At 48.5% G+C, this 27,269-nt stretch overlaps 2 pseudogenes; both read right to left on the reverse strand.

Moving 5' to 3' along the window:
• Positions 1-241: 241 nt before the first annotated feature.
• On the reverse strand, positions 242-5,547 carry LOC124683379 (annotated as a pseudogene).
• A 1,706-nt stretch (positions 5,548-7,253) lies between these two features.
• On the reverse strand, positions 7,254-9,548 carry LOC124656594 (annotated as a pseudogene).
• Between the last annotated feature and the right edge of the window lie 17,721 nt (positions 9,549-27,269).

A 27,269-nucleotide genomic window follows, 5' to 3' on the forward strand; every position in this document is an offset into this window, starting at 1 on the left:
CACCTCACCTGTTCTTTAATTAGATTTGAGTTAACACCTGCCCACCCATGATATAGCCGGCCACGAAACAATCCTTCCAAAGAAGATTCCTAGAAATGGAGATCTCTCTCACAGATGGCCACATTTATATTTGACCCATATCGAAGAAAGGTTACTACCATCATACTGCGAACTGATGGTGCTCAAAGCACACAAGGAATTGTTGATTCGCCCAGCAGCAAAATGATAAGCTTCCCCCACAGAATAATACATCAAGCTTCATACAGAACGCAACGGTAACATGCATGCCATGTCAAACAAGCATACGTGACAACCAGATGTATCTTGTACTTGGTTTCACTTTGCTGCAGTGTAAAGCTTCCCCCACAGAATACTAAATCGCTGCAGCAAGCAGCTGTACAACTACCAGTACATCGCACAGCAAGCCATTGCATCGCGCCTACCACCCAGATAATAGCTTCTTTGCTGCTGAAGCGCTCGCAAGGATTCGTTACATATCAACACTCAGCACCTGTCCATTGGGCTGCACGTGAGGCAGCTTGTCAGTCTTCCATCAACATTGCTTGTTGCCGCTCCCGTTGGCGTGTTATCCCCTTTTCTCTGAATTCTTACTGGTTCCTCCATACTGATAGTAGTAGCGCAGTGTCGCTACAGAAATGAAGGCTGCAGAAAGAGATAGCACGGAGTTAAGCTTTAACATGTTTGAATAAAACAACAAACTGTAATACAGTAAAAAATCACAGAGGACAAAATCTGCAATGATGCTTGAGCACAGCTTATCTTCACTTGAAAGTATGGAACACAGCTGCATAACTAAGCCAACAACTCCAACAATATCTACATTAGGACTTTTATACGGACAGTAGTAGTAGAGCATTACCACAGCACTAGTTTAACCACTGGCGCAAACAGTTAATTTTTTTCACAAAGTACTAAACAGTTTTCTGAACTGTATCCTCAAATGATGCATATCAACAATGACATGTGCTCGACTCTTCTACAGCATCCAACAGTTGGCCTTATTTTGCACTGACATGAGAATTTGTAAAGCAATTTGTATGAGCCAGTACTTCCGTGAATTCACTCGATTATAAATATTCAAAAACGTACCAGCCATTACACGTGTCTTCACACTGACCACGTTCCAGAAGGTTATAGCTGCAGCTGCTGCAACGAGTTTCTTGCGGGGACAGGATTTCCATGCATTCAGAATTCGGGCATTCAAACCCTCAACTGGAAAAATAACAACCCATGACTCCTTGCTCCATTAAAATTTAAATGGTACTTTCAGGAGAAATTGGTACATGCTACCTACCCTTTTCACGAATATGACTCGAGTAGCAGCTATACAGTCTTGGGAGTGTAAAAGAACCAAAAAATCCTGTAAATTTTCATTAAATACGAGATGATATAAAGGTCAAGTCATGCAAAAGTTTGACTGCTCTTTGCCATTCACACATATACCTATTGCAAGAAGCCTCCATAACGTTAACAGATGACCATACTTCGCACCAAACAGAAGAATAGGTAACACCTAAGATTAACAAATCAGCAACCTTAGAATTCTTCAAAGAAAGTTGTTATGCTTTCTGAATAACGCAGAGCATGGAATCAAATGCAGGGCTTACTTTCAGTGTCATGGACGGATCACCAGAGAAGATCACTCGGGCCATGGATAAGAGGGAGTTAGCAATTGGCAAGACAGCCTGGGCAACCCGGAGCACATCCTCCTCAGTCAACTGGAATTTCCTTACGGGTTCAGTGTTCTGCCTGTTACAACTTCTAAATTAACACGATTTGACAGATACTGAGAAAAACTTTAACACTGTTCCCTAGCTCAAAAAGAGAGAACATTACTGAATTGTACCTCTGACTAATGGAATCTTTGAAGAAGGCTAAGCCCAACGTCACAACACCAAAGTTGCAAAGTATCTTGATTGGACTGCAAAGTAGAAGGCAATATTCAAATGGCAGATTATAAATATGCAAATAAGGTTAATATCATTAGATACATCAGTATTCAGGAAAATACTATTGCGAACAGAGCAGATTGTGTAGGCCTTATAAAAAATGGCACTGCGTATGGTTTGAGGCATTTGGTTAGGATTTACTCATCATACAGCACACTTATCCTTCCTTTCATTTTCCACTTGCTTATTAAAAAAGTCACTAGAACCACAAAAATAAATCCATTTCGCACCATCTAATCCCCATTTTAAGGGCTAAAACATCACTTATACCCTTAATGCACAGCTCCGTGCTGCCAATGGTATTCTCCTAAATTTCTGGTGATTGACATGAAACTGGACACTGGAGCCCATTTGCAGTTGTAGTTTTATATATAGATGAATTGATAGCACCAGCCTATATTTTTCAATATGTAATAAGCTGAACAATGTACTGATGAAATACATCAAAAGTTGCACGTGCCTGAATTCGATGTCTGTTGAGAAGGAAGAAGAGCAGAAAATCATAGATCCCGAGCCAAACCAAAATGCTGATCTCCCAACATTCTTCCACATCACCAATTCGACGATCCTTTCCCAGAGACCTTCCCAGTCAGACTGCTCTGCATTATCTGCACCTAGTACTCAAACAGAAATTAACCACGTCAAAAAAGGAAGACATATGTAAACAACACTATCATGCCACAAGAAAAGCATATCATGGCGCAAGAAAAAAATTGCACAGTAAAGTAACAAAGAACTACTTTTCTCGAACAGTTTGTTAAATTATGGCAGGCATATATGAACAAACAATGTTTTATCTACAACGTACTAATTAAACAAGTTTTAATCTTACACTAACAGGGAAAAAACTATCAGCAGAAATGGATGTGGACATTTTGAATCAGACAACACAGCCTCATGACACTTGGACATATTCCTGGAGAATTTCATACACCTCTAGTCAGTATTACAAGTTCTGTTTCAGAAATATGGACCCTCATGTTGCTTTTTCATGGTTATGGAAATCTAGATGCACTCCTAAACTGAATTTCTTCTGTTGGCTTGTCTTGTCTGATAGACTAAACACAAGGAGTATGCTTAGAAGGAGACACTATACAACCAAATCTGGATACCATTGTTTGATGTGCCAAAACCCACCAGAGGAAACCATTGAGCATAGGATTTTCCTTCTCCCTTCAGTTCTCAGTGTTGGCTACGGGAACAGTATGAGTATTATTCAGCATGGGAAGGACCAGTGGCACAAACCCATGTTCATGGAATTTTTTATGACTGGAGCTTGGAGCATTTGGAAGGAAAGGAATAATCTTCTCTTCAATGGAATCATCCCAGATGTAGACTCATGGAAAGCAAGATTTACATCAGACGTCACTCTTCTAGTTCATAGGAGTAGAGAACACCTACATCCCTTTATTTCTGAGCTGGTGGCTGCCATGTAACTTGTTCAGAGGTCTGGCCTCTTTGTAAATACATGTAAAGCACCATATTCTAGGGAAATGCACTTTGGCTCATAGGAGCATATGCTCCCATTATGTGAATCCACATTTTAAAGTGTCAAAAAATTCTAAACTAAATTTTTACATGTACATCTAGACATTTTATGTTGGTACACAAGTTTTCAAAAAAAAACTAAAAATAATTGTGGCTCCCGTAAAAAAGACAAGTTTTGATGCTATAACACGACTACGTACAGGATATTTTTTTTGTCTTTTTTGTACACGCCATATAAAATGTTGTTTCTCCACGAAAATTTGTGCACTAACATAGAATGTCAAGATGTACACCAACAAATTTATATCAGAATTTTTTAACATTTTTAAAATTGTTTTTTGATTATTTTATATAATGAGAGCATTTGCTCCTATGAGCCAAATTGCCACCTCCCATATTCTATTAATATATTAAAACAGTAGGAGCCTTTCCTACTGTTCAAGGTTCAAAAAAATATTTACTCTGTCTGAACCAATATCCCAATCTAGGGTAGTTTTATCTGAGACACTGTTCTGAATAACAGCAACTACATAATAATTAAGAATGTTGACAAGGTAAAACTTATTCTATCCATTAACTTAAGCTAAATCTAAAGGTTAGGCCAATACAAATGTGCATAAATGTTAACTATGTCTGTCTAGGACCTTTCGCTAAATTTGGATCAATTTGATCTTGGATTGGTGAAATTTAAGCACATCCTGAGCTCCCCATTTTTCCCGGTTGGGGATCATTCACAACAAACGCAGACAATCTATATGGATTTTTTGTGTTTGCCCGATGCAAACTACCTGGGCCTCAATAGCGAACCATCCACACCCTTGTTCCATAGAGTCAGCATATTTCATGCAACATGGACTATCATATGCTCTGGGGTCATGAACCATCCACCATACACATGAGGACAGTGTCGTGACTCATTTAATTCGGTCTCCTGTGTCATGTCTGCCGCACAAGATCTTCAACCTACTCTTCTAACAGTGATATACTGCTGCAGCTAGTTATAGTGGGTTTGAAATGAAAATTTGAGCGAGCGGGCTTTGATGCTCCTATTCAACACCCTACTCCTATTCAACACCCTACTCGGTACCATCATTGACATATAGAATAACAGCCAAAATAGACAACAACATTTACTAAAATCACAATCGAAGATTCAAAACTAAAATCTTAGCATATCCAACGCGAGAAATTATTTTAGTGCCATTCAGAAAAGTGTCATAAATCCATGCTGCAATGACAGGAAAAATAGAAAAAATTCCTGAAGAAAATCCACCGAGACCTAAAAAAGCAAGGTGAAAACATTTTCTACAAGCAAAAAACCTGTTAACTGAAGATTACGATAAAATCACAGATGTGATGAACATGCGATGGCAAGATATCCCCTATTCAACAGTTGCAATTTGCATAGTGTTAACTGGAGTACATGAAATCGAATTGCAGTACCAAGCCCAAAGTCGCCTACAGAGATTCAGGAAACAACATTCCGTACTCCAAACCAAAACGACAGGTTTGCAACACAACAATCCTGCATTTCGTGAACCCCTAATAGCACGATAATAGAAGTACGAGGTTACCAGTTGCTACTCGGTTTACCTCGGGTGCGGCTGACGAGGGGACAAGGCACCAAAGCCAAGCCCGAGCCCTTCTTCTCCTTCGCGACTCCCTTGGCGGCCGCGCTCTTCCTTCCCCGAGCCTTACCCACGGCTTCCTCCTCCGCCGCCGCCTCCTCCCTCCCGCCGTCGCACTCCAGCCGACGCCGCGCTCGCCTGACGTTCTTCGCGGGCGACGCCGCTGCCCCCGACCCGCGGCGCTTCTTTCGCGGAGACCCGACAGGCCCCGCGCCCTGGTCGACGACGGCCGCGGAGCGGATAAGCTTGGAGCGGCGGCGCCGGGCGGGGCCGTCGCAGAGAGGGGAAAGGGGGAGCACGCCCTCCGGAGAGGGGACGGCCGGGGAAGCCGACGCCGGACCGTGCCGCGACGGTGGCGGAGGGAGAGGCGCGGTCTCGTCGGTGACCGCGATTTCGCCGGAGCGCGGCATGGGAGCAGGGGCGGGACGGCTCGGGGTCAGAGAGTCGAGCTCTATTTCCATTTCCTTTGGTTTGGTTTGGTTTGCGGCGGCGGGGCGGGGCTGGGTTGGGGGTTTTGGCGATGGAAACGCCCCTCCACCACGGAGCGACTCGGCAAAAACTATACTTTTGAAGAAATCGGAAGAAAAAAACTAGAAAATCATACATGCTTCGCCACTACTCATTTTTGAACTGTACCCTTGGAAAGGTCATTCCATTCGGACAGGGCATGCACCCTTTATTTGAAATGCATTTTAAATATGTTTATAAATGTTTAAAAAAATATAAATAAAAATGTCATGTGTAAAAGACAAATTTTTGGTGGTAAAATAGCCTATTTCTCGAGACATTATTTATCTTTTTATACAAGATACAAAAATTGTCGGTTTTATATAAAATTTTACGTGCATACATAGAACATACTACCTCCATCCAATGCTTAAGGTTTATATTATTTTTAGAAAGTTAAATTATGTCAAGTTTAACTAAAGCTTTTACCAAAAATCATTAACATGCAAAATACAAAACTAATATGATTAAATTGATAATGAATTTTTTTTTCATATGGTATCTATAAATTTGTTCTAAAAGTTTGATCAAACCTTACTTGATTTGACTTTTAAAAAAAAGTCTTAAGCTTTAGGATGGAGGTAGTATCCCTCTACATGGGTGATTTTTTTCTAAATTTTTAAATATGTTTCGTACATACCGGGTGCATATAGTTTTGGTTTTCCGCATTCCATCATTTGAATCAATGGTTTATGATTAAATAGTTCATTAGCTCAAAACATTACTTTATAATAAATTAATGAAAAACTCTTAACTACAACCGCCTGGCGCCTGATCAATCTGCTGGCTTTTCGGTGTGGTGCTCCCTCTGATAGTCTGATGGTCTCACCCACGCGGAGGCCTACGTCATCCTGCACATAATCATCCATGTTCTCTCTTGAGCATCGCCTCACACAAGAAGCGTTGATCCGCGCCAGCCATTGGAGAGCGCGTGTAAGCAATGGCGCCACCTCGCACGGAGGCTTACCAGAGGCATGCGATGCCTAGGGCGGTGACGTATGCGGCCAACCCCTCCTCGTCCTTTGCTGCTCACTGAATGCACCCGATGCCTAGCCTGGAGACGCGAGCGGCCAGTCCCCCTCCACTGCTCCTTCACGACCCCACGCCATGGAAGAGCTCGCCATGGGTGTCACCTTCCCATTAGCCGGACATGGGATGTGTTCGGTTTGAGAATCCTGATGCATGGAACGGAATGGTTCCATTCCAATGTCATGGAATGGTTCCGTACCCGTGTTCGGTTCGGGAAAAGCGAGGAACGGAATGGTTCCGTGCCTGTGGTCGGTTCGGGAAAAACGCGGAACGGAATGACAGGATTTTGGTTCAGCTCACCTCTTTCATGCTTATGGTGAACATACCACCCCCATGCAACAATGTAGTAATAAAAAAAATTGGCAGCACTTTGTTTGTATTTTGAGCAGTTTGCAATAACAAATATATTCATATAAGCATAACACATATATAACAGCAAATATAGTACATAATTAGATCCAAACGACCATAATAGGCATCGAAACAGTCCAAATTCATACAAGTCCAGTTTAATGCATAGTAGTGATCCAAAAGAAACTACATAGAGTTCATTACAGTCCATATTACATATTATGGTCCATGGAATAATAAAGTTCATTGCTGTCCATCAACCCACTTCAAGTGAATATCATCACTTCAAATTGTAGAGCACTCCAAAGGTCTTATGCACATACCTACTCAACCAAACCAACTTTCTCTCAAGTTTAAGCGTCATGAACGCTTTTGCAATCTTCGGATTGTCAACAAGATGAGCATAGTAGTGAGCAATATGGTCCTCATCAAATCCCTTGATTGCAGCCAAAGCATCCCACAAGTCATCAGGTACAGCATCATCATCCCCACCAGATTTTGCAATTGCATCAGCCATCATCTTGAACCCATCTTTGAGAGTGGTGACTAGTGGATCATCTTCTATGTGCACAAGCTTAGCCTTCTTTTTTGGTGGTGCTTTGGCAGAAGACTCATCTACATTTGGTGAAGTTTGCATCTCATTATCATCTTCAACATCAATAGAAAATGGATCATTCCCTCACTTGGCGTATTTCCCCGAAGCGTGGTAGACCCAAAAATTGTTTCCATTGCACGATAGTGCTCAATTGGGTTATTCAAGAAGGGGATATCAGATTTTTTGTTCTACAAAAAATGAAGAAGTGAGTAACATATAATAGATGCAAAGAGTGAAAGTTGGTTGCAAAATGTTTAGGGAACAAACTTACAGCACAATGGCCTGCATAGTTCTCATCGCTGAGCCTAATAGTGCAAGTATCCTCATCCCACAGGGCCCCACTCAAAATTTTCAATTGGACTAGCCTGCCCCAAATCTTCCTCCACTTCTTAAGATGGTTGGAGCATTGTTCTCCGGTTAGAGATAGCTTGAAATGGTCATTCAAAAACTTGGCACATTGGTTGTAATGACAAGTCTTGAAGCCACTTGAAATTCTTGCACCACTAGCCACAAGGTCAGCCAAAAATCCTAGATGCATGGTGGACAAATGTGAAACATATGATTTCATTACAATAAAAGAGTACAAATGTAGCACAACTCAATACATGGTTTCGTTACATACATAGCGGTACAAATACATGAAGAATGCCACACTCAATGACCATACAATGCCTGCCTATCCGCCCACATTTGGTTAGCCATTTGTTGCCTACCGTTTATCATGTCCCTATGGTCTCTTGCTTGTTGGCTTTGTGTCCGGATTGGTTGTGTGGTCCAAGTCACCTCCGGTATAATGAATTCATCAATTCCTTGAGATAGTGCATAATTATGAAGAACACAACAAGCTACAACAATGTCCACTTGTACCAAGAAAGTGAAGAATGGTGTGGCATCATCTAAAATTTTGAATCTCCTCTTGAGTGATCCAAAAGCTCGCTCTACCGTCACCCGTAGAGATGAGTGCCTAAGGTTGAATAGCTCCTCCACATTTTGGACGGGATTGCTGCCCCACTCGTTCAAATGGTATCTCACATTACGAAAAGGTGGCAAAAAACCACGCTTGGCTCCATATCCGGCATCAACTAGATAGTATTTGCCTAAAAATAAAACACATTATGGTGACAATTGTTTGGACAACATATGGACAATTATATCTAAAGTCATTTTGTTACCTTCTGGTACTTGTAGGCCTCTCTCACGTGTTAATGCATCAGCTAAAACACATGATCATGTGATGACCCCTCCCAACCAGTCAACACATATGTGAAGCGAAGGTCAAAATCTACCGCTGCCATCACATTTTGAGTGGCATATGTTTTCCTACCACGAAAAGCATCTTCCATATCTTTTGGAACAGATGCTCTCACATCTGTGCCATCAATTGCTCCAATACAATCCTATATAGTGACAAATGTTAAATGATATGAAGTGTATCCTACATAGCTAAGAAATAGTTTTAGCTAGTACCTTAAAATATGGGTCAAATCGAGAGTTTCCTGCTATTTTTTCTGGAGTCTCCAATGATGGTGGCCTGATATATTCATTACGTAGTTCACCAATGGCATGGAGGACACGCTTAAAATATATGCCTCTGATTGTGGAGAATGATCTACCAAAATTGGTTGCCACAACCCTGTTGCGAACATTATGTCCAACAGTATGCAAAAACATCGTCACTTGTTGCTCCACATTCAAATGAACACTATCTTCTAGCAACTTGCGATCCCTCAATATGTCACAAAGTTTAAAGAAAGGAGCTCTTTCGAATCTTAACATATTTCTACATATGACGTCGCATTGCCAAATTTTACTATTGAGATATTCAATTCGCTGCCGATCCCGTTCATGCATTGGCCCATAGCTTATACGTGGTCGTCTCTTCCTTTTAATAGCCCGAACTGCTACAACAATTGCAGCGCAAACAGCAAAAACAGCGGCTTCCCTAATCATCTTTTTCCGTTTATCCATAATCTTGCCCATCTACAATGCACATATTTTACAATCAAGTTGGACATACATAAGCAAATCAATGTGATTCTCCACGAGACGGTTTATGGACATACATAAGCAAATCAATTCGACCAAATTGGATATATTTTACAATCAAGTTGGGCATACATAAGCAAATCAATTTGACCAAACTACACAGTATATGGACAGTACAGGGGAAAGCACAGGGACACATACCTGCAGCAAGTGCCTCCGCCTGGACCCCCTTCACCGCCGGCTCACCTACCGTCGGCGCGCCCGCTCTGACTGTCGGCCGCTTCCGCCCGAACCAGACAGAGGGAGAGGAGATCGCCGGAGAGGAGAGGGAGAGGGAGAGGTGCGGCGCATGGGGAGAGAGCGGCGCGCGGGGGAGAGGTCTGGCGCGAGGGGGAGAGAGGGCGAGCGGCGGGCCGAGGGAGACCGGCGGGCCGATGGCGAACGGCGGCGCAGAGGGTTGGGACTTGGGAGAGGACGCGCGGGCAGAGATACATATAGGGTTGGGTTCGGCCGTTCGGGTGAGTTTTCCTTTTTTTTCCTTCCGTGCGGCGATAGATACACCGGTTCCTTCCCATTCGACCAAATCGGTCGAACGACCTCGTTCCGCATCTTCAGGGTATATTCGCTAGCGGAGAATCACTTCGTTCCGTTCCTCATCCTCAACCGAACACAGGGATGGCTGCTGGGTGTGGAACCGATCCGTTCCATTCCACCTAATTCCACAACCGAACACACCCTTGGAGAAGATGTCCTGCGAGCAAATAGTTTGAGATTTTCACCCCATCTTGACTCCAGCGAAGTGCCACGTAGCGATTTGTTCTTGACGAGCTTAAATCGACGTCTACTGTTGTGGGTATACTTTATAGGTATATCAACGGCATGGCTTAGATCCGGCAAGCCCGGGTGGCCCACAGATGGTGATGTGGCATGTGGCCCATCGGGCGACCCAGTTGTTGTAGATCCTGAAGGATGAAGACCAAACCAGGAACGAGGAGCCGGATCCCCACCGACCTACGGAGGAGGCCGGATCCGTGAAGGCCCATGAAGTATCCGGATCTAGCACGGCCTTGATGGAAGGCGGATCCTTGATGTACACGGCAAGACATTATACCGTAGTTAGGCAACTTGTATTCCGTCTAGGACTCTCCATGTAAACCCTAGATCCGTGCGCCTTTATAAGCCGGATCCTGGGAGCCGTAGAGGGACAACCACAACTCATTGTAACAACGCGAAAGCGTCCAGATAATTCCAGACAAGCAGCAGTAGGCCCTGTCTTCGAGCAGGTGTTCCGAAGCTGGGTAAATCGCGTACCACCGTCCCGAGGACTCTCCTCCCTATGGCCCCTACTTCTTCTCCCCTCCATGAGGATCCCTCCTCTGTAGTACCGTCGAATAGGCAACAACAGTTGGCGCCCACCGTGGGGCCAGCGGCGTCTGGAGGCCGGAATCGGGAGGGTTCCGCCATGGGAAGCTACGACGAATCCATCGCTGTGGGGCGCGTCCTTTACGCCGGGAACTTTCCGATCGTCCCCCAGGACGAATGCTGGATTCCGGCTAGGACCAACCCCGTCAAGCTCTCCATCGTCCCGATTGGCGGCATACACGTCTTCATCGGCGAAACCGTCGATTCCGACGGAAACGCCCTGATAAGTAACGCTGACGCGACCGACGCTGAGCAGGACGCAGTCGTGAAGATCCGATCTAAGATGTTGGAACTTCCTAGCGAAGATTCTGCCTTAGATCTGGAAAATTCAAAAGCCACCCAATCCGCCCCCGAGCAGGAAACAATGGTGGAAGACATATACATATCCGCCTGGGTCTCCCAGGTGTTAGAGAAGCAAAGGTGTCACTTCGTGCAATTCCTCGCACATACCGCTGGAACCGCTCCTCCTCCGGAGGATGCAGGACCCATGCAGGTTGAGGCTACCGGAACCGTCGACGCCCCGGAACAGCAGGAGGCTGCCGGAGATAGCAGCTCACCGGATCAGCATGAGGAGGCCGGAGACGTAGAAGAATCAATCCTGGGCAACCTCAGCCCAACTTCCGACTATGCTCCATCCATGAACACGGAGGAATTCGACCAAGCTTTGAAGGAGCTAAAAGGTGACAAGGAAGTTGAGGAGGATTCCGCCCCACCTAAGCAGGTCCTAGCGACCATAACTGGGTTAGGCGAAGACGCTGACGAAGAAGCTCCCGCTGCAGCAGCCCACCCGATAGCGTCCAATTCGGATACTCCGCCATCACGACCTCGTCGCCGTGCTGCGTTGGAATCCGGAGAAGACAACTTTTCTGGGGGTAAGGACTACCTAACTCCGGAAGAGCTCGTGGAGAAAGCAGGCATTGGGGCCCTAGTTCACAAAGAAGTCCTTAACAATCCTATAACTCCAGAGGAAGCCGCAGATCCAGTAGCTCTAGAAGCAACAAGAAGGGAGATGCTGGCTACCGCCAAGAAAATCTCCACCACCGCAGCTGCGATGTTGGAGGAAAGGCAAGAAGCTCAAGAAGTAATGGATAACTTTCTCAAAAGAGAACGTGAAGCCGTTGACTCCTTGCAGAAGGCCAAAAAACTCCGAGAACATTGGGAGGCCATAATAAAGGAAACTGGTAGGATCTGACGGGAAACCATTGGCCCCCGTAAGATCACCTTCGCAACCCCCTCCAACCTGCAGCCGCTCACAACTCCGAAGGAGAACATGCAGAAGGCTGCAGAGCTTCTGAACAAGAAGAATGAGGAAATCGACATCAACCACCTCCGCACGCTCGTCGCTTTAGCGGTGCAGCAACAGAGCAAGGCAGACACTTCGCGCAAGTTGGAATCTAACCCAGAGTTATGCGTTTCCACTGCGCAAAAGGACGCCTCCAGAAGCAAGCACAGCGATGATGAATCGCGCACCGGATCTTCGGAGCGTAGGAGGAGAACCAGAGAACACCCAAATCCAATCCCTGTGCCATCAAAGACACCTCCGTCAGACCTAAGGAGGGGAAAGGATGCGAAGTACACTGGTAGGGACAAGTACCGGAATCCGTCACCTCCGCCCAACGGATACCCGCGTCCTCCACCTCCTCGCCAGTGTAGTCCAGCCGGAAACACCAGACCCCATGGGCCTGGTGGAATCAACATCCGCGACAACGTGGTCCCTCAGAGGAACATGAACAAAGAGCGAACGCCGGAACGCGGTCGGAGCCGACACGAGGAGCGCGACCCGGAACCTCGCAGAAGCCGGAACGACGAAGGCAGCCAGCACCATGGTGAAGGCAGCCACCGGAGCCGGAGTCAGCATCGTGAAGGGCGAGGAGAATCAGAAGGCGGAAGCAAGAGGTCGCATCGGCCCCCTCACAGATCTCCCTCCCCACCACCTAGCGGTGGAGGCGGAGGTGGAATCGGAGGCGGTGGCCGGAAATGTCGCTCGCGCTCAAAATCCCCACGCAATGGCTCTCATGACGCGCGGGAACGTCTCAATGAATACAGATCTGACTACATCGTCCCAAAGTGCTTTGGCAGGATGATTCGAGAGGAACCAAAGCCAAGGATGAACCTCAAGCTACCCAGAAACCTGAAGCATTATGATGGCACCGAAAGGCCGGATACCTGGATCGAGGATTACTACAATGCAGTAACCTTTGCTGGAGGAACCCCTAACATCGCCTGCCGCATGCTTCAGTTGTACCTTGTAGGTCCAGCCTGGATCTGGCTCAGCGACCTCAAGAAAAACTCCATCTTTTGCTGGTTCGACCTGAAGAACGCCTTCGAGAAGCACTTCAGGGGCACCTACAAGTGACCTGCCACGACAAGCGACCTACATGCATGTATTCAGAAGAAGGGTGAAACATCAAGGAGCTTCCTCACCCGATGGTTAGCAACCAGGAACGAGTGCGAGAACGTTGATAATCGCACAGCTATGCACGCCTTTATAGGTGGATTGCAGAGGGGAGGGCTGCTGCGGCATAAGCTCACGTGCTTGGTCAATGCAAACAAACTGACTTTGGATGACATGATCACCATCGCCAGCGATCACACTGCCGCCGATGAGGACGCAGGCGGAGATCTCGCAGCTACAGCAATTCCCCTGCATCAGCAAAACAAGAACCGTGATAACGGTAACAGCAGCGGCAGAAAGCGGAAAAATCCCCCCGATGACCAGAGAAGTGGAAGATCCGACATGGTCGCCATGGATTTCAAGCACGGAGGTCAAGGAGGCGGAAGGGGCAGTGGAGGCGGAGCCGGCAGGGGCCAGCAGCGTGGTGACGAGGTCACCGCTGCCGGAACCCGCGCCCCCCAAACTTATGAAGAATACAGAGACATGCCCTGCCTAGCCCACATTGATCCGGCTACCGGCAAGTCCTCTCACACCAATCGCAACTGCAAGTGGGTCAACGATCTCAAAACTAACCCGGAAGCAGGATACAAACGAACCCGCAAGCACCGCCCACGCGGCAAAGGAGACAAGGGCAAGAACAAGGACAAGGAGGAAGACAGTTCCGAGGCGATGAGGATGATGCTTCGCCGGATCCCAAGGAAGGTTCCGCAGCTAAACCCAACCCCTTCGTCAAAAAGAGCGTGGGCGCGTACCACACCTTCCTTGGAACCCCAATAGTCCGGGCCAGCAAGTCAGCTCTCCGGATCCTGAACGCCACAGTTCCGGCTGTGCCGCAGTATGTCAGGTGGTCGGAAACTCCGTGTACGTTTGATAGGCAGGATCATCCTACTGTCATTCCGAAAGCGTGCTATGCCTTGGTTGTAAGTCCCCGCATCGACGGCTATGACTTCTCCAAGTGCCTCATGGACGGCGGCGCCAGCTTGAACATCATGTACCTGGAGACTCCGGAGCGGATGAACCTTACCAAGGAACAGCTCAAACACAGCACCACTGAATTTCATGGTGTAGTTCCGGGTAAAAAGGCAAATTCCATTGGCAGCATCAGACTTCCCGTGGCCTTCGGCGATATCAATAATTTTCGCGAAGAGATGAACACGTTTGAGGTCGTGCCCTTCAAGAGCTCCTACCACATCATCTTCGGCAGGCCCACCTACCACAAGTTTCACGCGAGAGCGTGCTACATCTACAACAAGCTCAAGATTCCGGGTCCCAAGGGTATGATTCCGTATCCAAAGACTACAAGAAGGCTCACGAGTGCGAGTTAGGCAAAGCCGCCTTCGCAGAATCTGTGATATCTGGAGAGGAGCTGCAAGGCTACAGAGCCGCGGTGGATTCACAAGAGATGCACACCACCAAGAAGCAGATCTCCGAACAGAAAACTTCGTTCAAGGCCGCGATAGAGACCAAGAAAATCGACTTCAAGGAAGGAGATAGCACTAAACAGGTCTCGGTCGGAGCCAACATGGACCCCAAATAGGAAGACGCGCTCGTCGAGTTCCTCCGTCGCTAACATGGACATCTTCGCATGGCAACCTTCTGACATGTCTGGAGTACCTAGGGAACTCGCCGAGCACTACCTCAACATAAATCCGGGGGCTAAACCGGTGAAACAAGCTATGCGACGCTTTGGAGATAAGAAGCGCCGCGCCATAGGAATGGAACTAGCAAAGCTACTAGAGGCAGGTTTTGTAGTAGAAGTTATCCATACTGATTGGGTCGCAAACCCCGTCCTTGTACCTAAAAAGAATTCTGAAATACTAAGAATGTGCATCGATTACTCCGGCTTGAATAAGCATTGTCCGAAGGATCCGTTCCCCTTGCCGCACATTGACCAAGTCATTGATTCGACGGTAGGGGCGGAACTTTTGTGTTTTCTTGACGCATATTCCGGGTATCACCAGATCCGGATGAAGAAGTCCGACCAAAAGGCGACCTCGTTCATCACTCCGTTCGACACTTACTGCTATGTCACCATGCCTTTTGGCTTGGAAAATGCAGGAGCCACCTACCAACGTACGATGCAGCGGTGCCTGAAGGACCAAATTGGCCAGAACGTACACGCTTACGTCGACGACATCGCGGTCATGACCCGGAAAGGATCCGACTTGATCAGCGACCTCACAGAAACCTTTGAGAATCTCCGACGATACAAGATGATGTTGAATCCGCTGAAGTGCGTCTTTGGTGTCCCAGATGGAAAACTCCTTGGCTTCATCGTCTCTCATAGGGGCATTGAAGTTAACCCGGAAAAAATCAAGACAATTCTGTGCATCAAGAGGCCAACTTGTCTAAAAGGTGTGCAACGACTAACTGGTTTTGTTGCAGCAATCAGTAGGTTTGTTAGCCGTCTTGGCGAGAAGGCGCTACCTTTGTACAAGCTGCTGAAGAAAACAGACAAAATTGTCTGGGATGACACAGCAGACGCAGCACTTCAGGGGTTGATGGAAATACTCACCTCCCCACCTATCCTAGCAGCTCCAGAAGAGTCAGAGCCTATGCTCCTTTACCTGGCAGCTTCCAACAAAGTCATCAGCCTAGTCATCGTGGTGGAGCGAAAGGAAGAAGGTCACGAGTATGGAGTCCAAAGGCCAGTCTATTACATTAGCGAAGTACTGACGGAATCCAAACAAAGATATCCTCACTTTCAAAAGCTAGCCTATGGCGTGTTCCTAGGTAGCAGGAAGCTGAGACACTACTTCCAAGAGCATCCAGTAACAGTCGTGAGCAAGGATCCGTTGTTGACGATTCTTAACAACGCTGGCGCAACAGGACGCACAGCAAAATGGGGCATTGAATTATCCGCCTTCGACATCAATTACAAAGCCAGGACTGCGATCAAGTCCCAGATCTTGGCAGATTTCGTCGCAGATTGGATAGAAGCTCCGGATGCAAATCTGGAGCCGGAACCTGAAACATGGGTCATGCACTTCAATGGATCCAAGCAGCATCAAGGCTCGGGAGCCGGAGTCACCCTAAAGTCCCCTACCAGAGAAGAACTGCAGTACGTTCTGGAGATTCACTTCGAAGCTACAAATAACATGGCGGAATACGAGGCTCTACTACACGGTCTGCGCATCGCTAAGGAAATTGGGATCAAGCACATCATATGCTGTGGAGATTCCGACGTGGTGGCACAATAAGTAGCCGGAACCTGGAATGCCAGAAACTCCGTCATGGCGGCTTACAGAGACGAAGTTGACGAGATCGCCAAATGCTTCCTCGGATACGAAGTCAAGTACGTCAGGAGAGACGATAACACAGCGGTAGACATGCAGTCCAAGCTCGGATCCGGCAGGAAACCAATTCCACCTGACATTTTCCTGGAGCACCTACGGATACCCTCGGTGAAGGGCGCAAACCCGAAAAACCCGGACATGGCAGTATCTCTGGCTAAGAAAGTGATGGCTATCATTCCGGCCTGGACACAGCCGTTCCTGGACTATCTCATCGATCAAAAGTTGCCGGAGGATGAGGTCCTCGCACGACAGATCATCAGACGAGCAAGATCCTACACAATAATTGATGGGCAGCTCTACAAATGAAGCGCAAACAGGGTGTTCATGAAATGCGTCTCCAATCAGGATGGCATAGAAATCCTCAGAGAGATTCATGCTGGCGATTGCGGGCATCACACCGCTCCCAGGTCCCTCGTTGCTAAAGCCTTTCGACAAGGATTTTACTGGCTCACAGCTAAAGAAGATGCTGAAAATTTAGTGAAAACCTGCCGAGGCTGTCAGTACTACGCTACTCAACCAACTGCTCCAGCTCAGGAGCTCAAGACCATCCCCATCACATGGCCGTTCGCGGTCTGGGGGCTTGATATGGTGGGAAAGCTAAAAAAACTCATCTCCTGGCGGTTTTGAGTACCTCCTGGTCGTTATTGACAAGTTCAGTAAATGGATCGAGCCAAAGCCAGTGAGAAAAGCCGATGGGGCTACAACACTAAAATTCGTCTGCAGCCTCGTAGTGAGATACGGCATCCCACACAGCATAATCACAGACAATGGCACAAACTTCGCTCAAGGAGAATTGAAAGATTATTGTCATGATGTTGGGATCCGACTTGACCTAGCATCTATGGCGCATCCACAGTCCAATGGACAAGTGGAGCGAGCCAATGACCTTATACTAGCCGGAGTTAAGCCTCGCCTTGAAGAACCGTTGCGTCGCGCAGCCGGAGCTTGGGCAGAGGAGCTTGACGATGTTTTGTGCAGTTTACGAACTACCCCTAACAGATCAACTGGGTTCACCCCTTTCTTCCTAGTATACGGATCTGAAGCAGTCCTTCCCTCCGACATCATACACGATTCGCCGCGAGTTTCTGCCTACAACGAAGATACAGCTGATGAGGCCAGACAGCTATCTGTGGACCTGATCGAAGAAGCTCGGAACTTAGCGGACCAGCGTTCTACCATCTACCAGCAGAAACTCAAACGCTATTATAGCCGTCGAGTTCGCAACCACTCGTTCAGGGAAGGCGACCTGGTCCTACGCCTTCGACAGGTGAAAACGCATAAGTTGCAATCTCCATGGGAAGGACCCTTTGTCATCAGCAAAGTTCTACACAACGGATCATACTACCTCGTCGATTTCCGTGAGAAAAAAGACAGACCTGCAAATTGGTACCGGAAACGAAAACGAGAGGATCCGGATGACATCTATGATGAGATAGATCGTCCCTGGAACATTGCACAACTACGTCCTTTCCACACTTAGCATGTTTTTCGAGTTACATACTCTGTAATAGTTATACATGATCATTGAAATAAAGCATCTGGTTCACTCTTTGAGTATCTTTTACCTCCTTTACTTGTTCATTTTTAGATCGTGTATGTTTTTCGACTAAAACCACAAAGCTGGATATTTCCGCCTAGGCGTGTATGAAACTTGTGATTTTCAAAATCGTCCTTCAGGACGTAAGCTTAAGTTTTCTGGTGGAAATGCTTTCTGTTGCGAACTCATGGAGTCATGGTAGCGACTTCCGGCACCTTGGCTGGGGGCTTGTTTCCGCGGTTAGTGACGGATTGCCATTGGGCTTCGTCGCTGATACGTCTCCAACGTATCTATAATTTCTGATGTTCCATGCTAGTTTTATGACAATACCTACATGTTTTGTTCACACTTTATATCGTTTTGATGCATTTTCCGGAACTAACCTATTAACAAGATGACGAAGCGCCAGTTCCTGTTTTCTGCTGTTTTTGGCTTCAGAAATCCTACAAAGGAAATATTCTCAGAATTGGACGAAATCAACGCCCAGGATCTTATATTTCACGGAAGGTTCCAGAGCATCGAAGAGGGGCCAGAGGGGAGCCAAGGGGGGCCCACCCCACATGGCGGTGCGGCCAAGGGGGGTGCGCCCCCTATGGTGTGGGTCCCCCAGGACCCCTCCGAGGCTGCCCTTCCGCCTATAAAGCCTCTCCGTCGTGAAAACCCTAAAAACATAAGCCACGATACGAGAAAAGTTACGCAGCCGCCGCCATCGCGAAGCCAAGATTCGGGGACGAGAGTCTCTGTTCCGGCACGCCGCCGGGACGGGGAAGTGCCCCCGGAAGGCATCTCCATCGACACCACCACCATCTCCATCGCCGCTGTTGTCTCCTATGATGAGGAGGGAGTAGTTCTCCCCCGAGGCTAAGAGTTGTACCGGTAGCTATGTGGTTCATCTCTCTCTCCCATGTGATCTTTATGTGATCATGAGCTTTGTATCACTATTACTATGTGCTACTCTGGTGATGTTATTAAAGTAGTCTATTCCTCCTCCATGATGTAATGTGGACAGTGTGTGCATCATGTAGTACTTGGCGTAGGTTATGATTGTGATCTCTTGTAGATTATGAAGTTAACTATTACTATGCACTCTAGAGTTACTTTAATATGAACTCCAGATTCACTCTCCATGGTGTGACAGTGGCAGTGTTTGCATCGTGTGTGATTCCTTTATGACGTTGTGGAGCTTGTTTACTCCGGCTTGAGGGTGCTCTCGTAGCCCTACACAATGAATGGTGTTTATTATCCAACTATAGAGTCTTTGAAAGTAGCATAAGAGAAGAGAACTTATTTATTTATGTGATCATTGTTGAGAGTGTCCACTAGTGAAAGTATGATCCCTAGGCCTTGTTTCTAAGCATTGAAACACCGTTTATTTACTGTTCTACTGCATGTTTACTTGCTGCCATATTTTTTTTTCAGATTGTTATTACCACTCATATTCATCCATATCACTTGCATCTTACTATCTCTTCGCCGAACTAGTGCACCTATACATCCGACAAGTGTATTAGGTGTGTTGGGGACACAAGAGACTTCTTGTATCGTAATTGCAGGGTTGCTTGAGAGGGATATCTTTGACCTCTTCCTCCCTGAGTTCGATAAACCTTGGGTGATTCACTTAAGGGAAACTTGCTGCTGTTCTACAAACCTCTGCTCTTGGAGGCCCAACACTGTCTACAGGAATAGAAGCGTGCGTAGACATCAGTCGCCGCTAGCGAGCGTTTTCTGGCTAAAGGTCTGTTATCACCAGATTTTAAACAAATCCAGAGGTGGGCCGGGCTTGGAAGATTACATGGAAGATTTCTAAAGCGGCCTGGCACGAAAGGTTTTGGGCTGAATTGCCCGTGTATCTTTATTTAGTAGTTTATTATTTTAGAGATAGAATCTTACTCGTGCACGGTTTAGTGCACGCCCTCATTAGAAAGTCCCTGGGACTATAAATATGTACCTAGGGTTTATGGAATAAACAACAACTCACGTTCAACCCCAAAAACAAACCAATCTCGGCGCATCGCCAACTCCTTCGTCTCGAGGGTTTCTATCGGGTAGCGACATGCTGCCTAGATCGCATCTTGCGATCTAGGCAGCACTAAGCCCCACGTTGTTCATGCGTTGCTCGTATCGAAGCGCTTTTGATGGCGAGCAACGTAGTTATCATTAGATGTGTTAGGGTTAGCATTGTTCTTCGTTTAAGCATGCTTACGTAGTGCAACCCTTGCATATCTAGCCGTCCTCACGCCTATCCCGGGTGTGGGGGCGGCACCCCGCTTGATCATTATTTAGTAGATCTGATCCGTTACGATTGCTCCTTGTTCTACAAGGATTAGTTTAATATCTGCAATAGTTTGGCCTTACAAAGGGGGAGGATCCTGTGGCACGTAGGGTGGCGTTCGCAAGTCCTAAACGGGATGTTCCTAGGATCAACTTCATGTTGGTTTTCGGCCTTGTTTAGGATCGGCTTACGAGCACCGTGCGTGGCCATCCGGCCCAACCTCGGAGTAGGATGATCCGATTATGTGGTGAAAACCCTAAATCGTCGTAGATCTCATTAGCTTCATCTTGATCAAGCAGGACCACCAAGTATTCGTACACCCCGTACGGATCATGGGTGGATCGGCTCTTTGAGCCGATTCACGAGGATAACCCGAGAGCCGATCGAGGCTCGTATTTAACGTTTACATGTATGCCCCGCGGAAACTAAGCGAGGCAATCTCATCACCTTCCCGACCAGGTATAGGTCAGGTGGCACGCCCTTGCACCTCGCAACGCCGCGTGTGACCGAGAAGAGCATTGCGGGCCGTCGCTCGGAGGGGTCTCAGCCAGCCGCAGCTCTAGGCTCCCCCGGCTCTACGGTGTTGACAAGGCCGCTGCCCGCCGGTGGGTTTTGGCAGTCAACACATTCGGCACGCCCGGTGGGACAATCGTCTACATCAGCCACATCGCCATCTACATCCGAGATGGCGGACGGCACGCCGATCACCTACGAGGAACTGCCCGACGACCTCAAGAAGCAATACAATGAGATCAAGGCTACCCTCGAAGCCGACCTCATCGGCTCTTTTCGAAGAACCCGTTCGGTGGCATCGGATGGAAGGGTTCTCACCGGAAGAGTGCACTCGATGGGATAGACCTTTCTTCCCCGTCGGAGGAACGCACCAGGGGTCCGCGGCGGGGAGATCAACTACACGGTGGCTCACTCGCTACACCGCCACTCCGAGAACTTGGTTAACGTGTCTGGAGCGTGTCGCTCTGCGCGTGATCCGAGAGATCATGAGCCACCGGTACTCGCCGTCAGGACCAGCTCTCGGGACGCATCAAGGAGAATTGCCACTCCGGTCCCGTCCACCGCTGCCATTTGCGTTGGCAGCACTCTGTTGAAGTGCCGACTACACCGGCATTCCTCGTCTACGGCAGTGGTGGCGACCCCGGTGACTACCGGTTCTTAATGGAGGCGCCTAAGGAGATCCCTCATGGGTACGCATGCATGTATGTGCCGGATTGTGGTGGCCGGGCACTCACAAACCAGGCCACAACATCGGGGACTCCGGCGAAGACGGGAGGAACGTCGGCGGCAGAGCGGACGTGGCTGACTAAATACGCCACACCGACGAAACTCCCGAGCCCGGCTCCTGCGGGCTGGCTCGAGCTGGAAAAGCAAACGTGGCAGGCCAAGTACGCCACCCCGGCGAATCTTCGGAGTGCAACTCCTACGGCCGGCACGGCGGATCGGATCGGTACCATGCGAGAGACCGGTTCGGCATGATGCCGAAAAGAAGGGCGGTCGGCTATTCCAAGCCGTACCCTGACGATTACGAGATGATCCCGCTGCCACCAAAATATCGGCTCCCCGACTTCTCCAAATTCGAGTGGATCGAGATGGCTCCGGCTCCATCGAGCACGTCGGCCGATATTTGGCTCAACTAGGACCGGCTTCGGTGTCGGATCAGCTACGCGTGAGGCTCTTTTCACGGTCCCTCACAGGATCGGCTTTTGGATGGTACGCCTCTCTACCGAGCGAACTCCATCCGAGTCTTGGAAGCAATTGGAAGAACAGTTCCATATGCAATACCATACGAAGCTTCCGAGTACGGCATTGCCGATTTAGCACAACTACGTCGAAGCGCGGGAAACGGTGACAGAATACATCCGGCGCTTCAGGAATCTTAGGAACCGATGTTATTCGGTTCGTATAAGCGAAAAGAAGCGATCGAGTTGGCGTAGCGGGACTTGCAACACAACTCAAGGACATGGCCTCCCAAGCAGATTATCCCTCACTGGCGCACATGGTTCAGAAACTATCAGCATATGAACAGCGCCACCCCGACCTGTACCAAGACAAGTTCAAACGTGCGGTAGTCATGGTCGATACGGAGGAGGATGAAGTGCCTGCGGGAGGCCAAGAGATAGCGGTGGCTGAGTGGACGCGAGGAGGAACCCTGTGGCCTCGCAAATGGGTAAAGCCGCCGGGGCCGCCCGGGGATTTGATTTTGACGTGACCAAGACTGAACAAATCTTCGACCTCCTCGCTCAAGGAGAAACAGTTGACGGTTCCTGAAGGTCTCAAGTTCCCCACGGCGAAAGAGCTAAACGGAAAGCCGTACCGCAAATTCCACAACTCGCTTTCCCATGCCACCAACGACTGCCGGGTGTGGCGTCGAGCACATCCAAGCGGCGATAGAGAAGGGGCGACTAATTTTCAACCGATACGCCATGAAGGTCGACACCCAACCCTTCCCGCCGTTAACATGGTAGGAATCACCTACCCTGAAGGTTGCCGCCCAGGCCCCTCGTTCGACATCAATATGGTAGGGCACTGGAAACCACTCGGCAAAGATGGAGATGAGGGCAGCTGCTCTCACGGCAAGGATACGAGATGAGGCCGCTCCATGCGATCGGCTCCGTCATGATGGCAAGCGCTATGTCACGAGGGAGAGGTGAAGAATATAAGATATCAGCGACCCCTCTCTGATCACCTCCTCAACAAATATGTTAATCAATATGGTCAACGCCGGCAACCCTATTACAGAGAAGATCGTTTGGCTAGAGAAGCCAGAAGATATCGTCGGCAGGATCACGATGAGGAGGAGCATGAGCGCTATGCCACGGAAGCATCAAGGGAGCAAGACGACAACGCCGAGCATTGGGACCGCCCCTTCTTTAGACAACTGCTGGGATTCAGGAATGAGCCGATTGCCCACAATCGGCAATTGCCCAGAATGCAATCGAAAAAGGAGGCGGCCAACGTGTCTCGTGTTCGAGCGCTTAGGGCCTCTCCCACCACAAAGCAAACGCGCCGAGTCACCTCGTTGGGCAGATCTTGAAGATTCGGAAGACGAGGGAGAAGTGAAAGAAGACAGTACCACCGGCCAAGGTGGTGCCCGACGGACTCAGCCGTTCCCGAAGCGCAGGGTTCAGCGATTGCGCGGCCCGGAGGAAGCCGAAAGGTTGTACCTGCATACACTAAGAAAGGCACGGCCCGATCCGGTCGCAAAGGTTCAGCGAACCCTGGATGAAGAGGGTCGTCCACGGAAAATGGAGTGGCGCCTAAACAGAGGAAAGCCGATGATGAGACATCGGCTGGCACAAACATGGTACTCGTCTTGCCGACGGAGCGTAGCGCTCCACGACTCCACGGAGCACACAAGGTGGACGACAGCAGGCGCATCAAGTCGGAGGTTGGGTTGGTTTCATCCGGCCTCGACCAAGTAGCAAGGTCAAACCAATGGGCAAACCGGGAGAGGCTGATCCTTGTGATCGGCCCCAAAAATTTACGAAGGGAACTTACAAAACCTTCAACGAACAAGCAACGTGGAGGCCGATTCCGGCAATCGGCCAAAATTATCCTCACCTACCTTTCTGCCTGGGTTCAACATGTTATCCAACAGAGCCGATACCATCAATTTTCTTGACGAGAATCGGCTCGGGGGCGCCAGGTATATAGAAATATGAGGGTATACAACGAAGCGTCATCTTTTGTTGACGGGTATTGAAATATGGGGGCCGATGCACGAGTCGGCCGTAATAAAAAAAAAAAATTTCGAAAATTTTCGAAAATAGCCGATGCGACGAGGCATCGACTTAAGGACATGAAAGCCGATGCATGGCCATCGACTCAAGAGGAAACACCTTCATCTTGAGGTCCTCTCTTCGAGGAATAATGTCGGGAGCAGCATGGGCGTGCGGATCAGGTCAAGGGTGGATTGCATCGGGTCCACCATAGGGAAGGAGCCTATCTGGCCTGCAAGAACTAAGGAAGCTCGGGGGGCAGCTCGCCTTGGAGGCTCTCTGCTTTGAGAAGCCGATTTGTGTTCGAATCGGCTGGCTCTGCGTAAGAAGCTCCCTCAGACATGATCAAGACCAGGTCCAGGCAGCTATTTGGCGTATCCTCGTCTCTCGTTTTTGCCTTGGCCGAGACTCGGGGGCAACGGGCCTATGAATGCCTCGTCCTTGAAAGCCGATGGGAGTTGCTTCGGTTGTTATTTTGGCATGATCGTCTTAGGGAGAAGCCGGGAAGGAAAAGCCGTCGTCGCAGTACGTGGTTTGGACCGTGCTGGTGCTACGAGAAAAAGAGGGGGGATTAGTTCCTCAAATTAGCCGATGAGTAGTCATCGGCTGCGGGGCTGCAAAGCGCCGTGATTGAGAAAATCAATAATGACCCGATTCGTCAGTATCGGTCTTGGTGTGGCGAGCGGAGGGATGGAGATTGGATTAATGAAAGGAGAAATTGGAAGAACAGTTCTCATTAATTCAAAGGAGCAGCTTTACAAGAAGAGCCGATGGCTCTCAAAAGAGGGATCTGGTGCCTAGTGCACTGCTACCACTAGTCCTATTCTACTAGTCATCGCTGTCCTCATCGTCGCCGTCGTCAAGGTCGTCGGCGCCGCTCCCAGGGAGCTCCTCGTCGTCACTGCCCCAGCCGCCCGCTGGAGCCTCCTCCTCCTCCTCATCGTCATCATCGTCCTCGCTATCCGCCCAGCCGCGGAAGCGTTTCGTTGGAGGATACCCGATGGAGGCGGAGGAATCGTCTTCCTCCTCCTCGTCTTCTTCCTCGTCGTCGTCGTCGTCCTCGCTGTCCGCCCACATGCGGGAGCGCTTCTTCGGCGGGAGCTTGGCGGAGGAGGAGGTTTTGGCCTTCGCTGCTTCTCCTTCTTTCTCCTCCTTGTCGGAGGAGAAGGGATTCACTGTGGGGTGGAGGCTGTCTTCGTTCTTCTTCTTCGGCGAAGATTGGGGGAAGAGCTTTGAGAAGGAAGAGGAAGAGGAAGACATTGCTACAGGAGGAGGGGGTTTTTTTGGTGCCGATGGCTGGGATGGAATAGAGGATAAAGAGAGCTAACCAGTCGGCAGGGTTAAATAATGAGAAATCTGGTGAAGGTTTGATGCCATTACAGCTTCCAAGGGATTGATGCTACAGCTGTCAGAGTTTTTAGAGAAGCTGAGAAGACGAGGCATAATGATGACGGATGCTCGTAACTGGCTATGCTCGCCACGACATGACCCTTCGAGGGAAAGCATAATGATTTTGGAAATGTTATTTCCAAAACCAGGGGGGCATGTGTTATCACCAGATTTTAAACAAATCCAGAGGTGGGCCGGGCTTGGAAGATTACATGGAAGATTTCTAAAGCGGCCTGGCACGAAAGGTTTTGGGCTGAATTGCCCGTGTATCTTTATTTAGTAGTTTATTATTTTAGAGATAGAATCTTACTCGTGCACGGTTTAGTGCACGCCCTCATTAGAAAGTCCCTGGGACTATAAATATGGACCTAGGGTTTATGGAATAAACAACAACTCACGTTCAACCCCAAAAACAAACCAATCTCGGCGCATCGCCAACTCCTTCGTCTCGAGGGTTTCTATCGGGTAAGCGACATGCTGCCTAGATCGCATCTTGCGATCTAGGCAGCACAAGCCCCACGTTGTTCATGCGTTGCTCGTATCGAAGCGCTTTTGATGGCGAGCAACGTAGTTATCATTAGATGTGTTAGGGTTAGCATTGTTCTTCGTTTAAGCATGCTTACGTAGTGCAACCCTTGCATATCTAGCCGTCCTCACGCCTATCCCGGGTGTGGGGCGGCACCCCGCTTGATCATTATTTAGTAGATCTGATCCGTTACGATTGCTCCTTGTTCTACAAGGATTAGTTTAATATCTCGCAATAGTTTGGCCTTACAAAGGGGGAGGATCCTGTGGCACGTAGGGTGGCGTTCGCAAGTCCTAAACGGGATGTTCCTAGGATCAACTTCATGTTGGTTTTCTGGCCTTGTTTAGGATCGGCTTACGAGCACCGTGCGTGGCCATCCGGCCCAACCTGGAGTAGGATGATCCGATTATGTGGTGAAAACCCTAAATCGTCGTAGATCTCATTAGCTTCATCTTGATCAAGCGGGACCACCAAGTATTCGTACACCCCGTACGGATCATGGGTGGATCGGCTCTTTGAGCCGATTCACGAGGATAACCCGAGAGCCGATCGAGGCTCGTATTTAACGTTTACATGTATGCCTGCGCAGAAACTAAGCGAGGCAATCTCATCACCTTCCGACCGGGTATAGGTCGGGTGGCACGCCCTGCACTTCGCAACGCCGCGTGTGACCAGAAGAGCATTGCGGGCCGTCGCTCGGAGGGGTCTCAGCCAGCCGCAGCTCTAGGCTCCCCCCGGCTCTACAGTGTTGACAAGGCCGCTGCCCGCCGGTGGGTTTTGGCAGTCAACAAGGTCTTCCGGCTCGTGGAAGGTCAAGTGAGTAAGCCAGAAAACATAAAAACCAGCACTTGCTTTCAACAAATGAAACATGCAAATAACTTTAACGGATAGCAGGATAAGTTTTTTCCGCCCATGCATAAGTGTTTCGTCCCTGGCTACTTAAGAATTTAAGTTATATTACAAACCCTCTATGGGGCCAAAATGATGCATTGTTTTCTTCCCGCAGGAATAAGTTTTCTACTTCTCCTTAGCCGGAGAAGCTTCGCCCTTGTCATCAACCTTCGGATCGGCTTTTTCTTCGCCCTTGGCCGGAGAGGAGACATCATCATCACTCTCTTCGTCATCTTCATCCGGAGATACTGCG

This window comes from Lolium rigidum, chromosome 1 (genome assembly GCF_022539505.1).
Source record: "Lolium rigidum isolate FL_2022 chromosome 1, APGP_CSIRO_Lrig_0.1, whole genome shotgun sequence".
In the NCBI taxonomy this organism is placed as follows: domain Eukaryota; kingdom Viridiplantae; phylum Streptophyta; class Magnoliopsida; order Poales; family Poaceae; genus Lolium; species Lolium rigidum.